Consider the following 1,930-nt stretch of genomic DNA (forward strand, 5'->3'; position numbering starts at 1 on the left):
TATCACCACAATAAATACCCATAAGGGATTGTACCAATATAGATTACCGTATGGAGTTTCAACAGCCCCTGGCATATTCCAAAGGGTCATGCAAAACCTCTTAAAGGAGATTCCAGGAGTAGGGGTAAGGATTGATGATATCCTCATCACGGGAAAAAGTGATAAGGAACAGCTGACAACACTCAAGAGAGTATTTCAAAGGCTGGAAGAAGTAGGGTTATGTTTGAAACAAAAGAAATACTTTTTCATGAGCCCTGAAGTGCAGTACTTAGGATATAATATCGACAAGGAGGGAGTTCACCCCATGGCAGATGAAGTCACACCTATTGAAAAGGCACCAGCCCCACAAAACACATCAGAACTTCAGGCATATCTGGCAATGTTGAATTATTATCAACAGTTCCTTCTGAACCTTTCAGCTCTCTTAGAATCTTTACATCACCTCTTACGAAAGGGAACCTCACAGCACTGGGGAGGCAGACAAGAAGAACCCTTCCGAGAATCTAAGAGGCTTTGTGGCAGGGCAGTTTGTGCCTGCCACTTTAAGGGCTTGGAGGTGGCAGCTGCCAGGTGCCTGATGAGGGCAGCCATTTTGAGTCTGGGGCTGCCCATGTAAGCAGGGCAGTTTTTGCTACCACTACCGGACTCAGCCCTTACAGAAGAGCACCCTGGGGAAGTAGTTTTGCTGTTTGAACACTTGGAACAGACACCAGTGAAGGCTTCTCAGATTAGAACGTGGACTAGGCAGGATCTTATCCTGTCTAGAGCAATGAACTATCCTTACAGGGCTAGCCAAAACAGAATCCAAGAGGAGAGCTTCAGCCCTTTTGGACCAAAAGTACCGAACTGAGCATAGAGGTTGGCTGTATTTTGTGGGGCATGCAAGTGGTAGTCCCCGGTCAAGGATGACAGAAAGTGCTGGCAGAACTACATGAGGCACATCCTGGAATTTTCCAAATGAAAGCTGTGGCTCGCAGCTATATGTGGTGACCACACCTAATTGAAGACCTGGGAAAGGTGGTCAAGCACTGCCCCCCAGTGTCAAGTACATCAGCAGTCACCAGCAAAGGCACCCTTGCATTCTTGAGAATGGCCAGGACAGCCTTGGTTTTGTCTGCACATAGACTATGCCGGTCCCTATTTAGGAAAAATGTTTATATGTGCATTATAATAGATGCCCATTCAAAATGGCTGCAAGTGCACTCCATGAGCTCAACAACCTTAGAAGCAATGTGACAAGCTTTGACAGACTTTTGCCACACACAGATTGCCTGTGGTATTGGTCACAGAAAATGCCCCAAATTGTACTAGTCATGAATTTAAGGAGTTCCTTTGTAAAAATGGAATTAAACATATTCAAACATCACCATACTACCCAGCTTTGAGTGGTCTTGTAGAGAGAGCCATGAGGTCCTTCAAAGAAGGGATGAAAAACATGACCAGAGGAAATTTGGAGACAAAATTGGCTCGATTTGTTTGGAATTATCAAGGTACACCTCAAACCACCACAGGCATGAGCTCTGCCTAGCTGTTAATGGGAAGGAGGATCAGGACTCATTTGGATTTACCGTATCCCAATATGGTGGAAAAAGTGCAGAAAAAATAGACCCTTCAAAAACACAACCAGGATTATCACGCTAAAGAGAGAGCTTTGCGGGGGTGTGATCCTTTCTACACAAAAGAATTCAGTACCTGTCAACTGACTTGGATTCCAGGCAGCATCCAAAAACAAACGGGACCCTTATCTTTTAAAACTGGAGTTAGTAATGGCTAAGTGGTGAGATGACATCAGAAGCAAATCTGCTTATGAACCAACCTACCTGAGGGACTGGAGCCTTTGCCTGAGAAAGATGGGTTTTTGGAGGAGTGATTGAGAATTCTGAGCCCAGTAATTTCATAGATTTCATAGATTTAGGGTCGGAAGGGACCT

General features: G+C 44.8%; 1 pseudogene; it reads left to right on the plus strand.

Moving 5' to 3' along the window:
• The window catches only part of LOC109298349, a 7,413-nt pseudogene extending 5,732 nt beyond the window's left edge, over nt 1-1,681 (plus strand).
• The last annotated feature ends 249 nt before the right edge of the window (nt 1,682-1,930 follow it).

The sequence above is a fragment of the Gavialis gangeticus genome, unplaced genomic scaffold (genome assembly GCF_001723915.1).
Source record: "Gavialis gangeticus isolate Ggan-Ray unplaced genomic scaffold, GavGan_comp1, whole genome shotgun sequence".
Taxonomy (NCBI): Eukaryota; Metazoa; Chordata; order Crocodylia; family Gavialidae; genus Gavialis; species Gavialis gangeticus.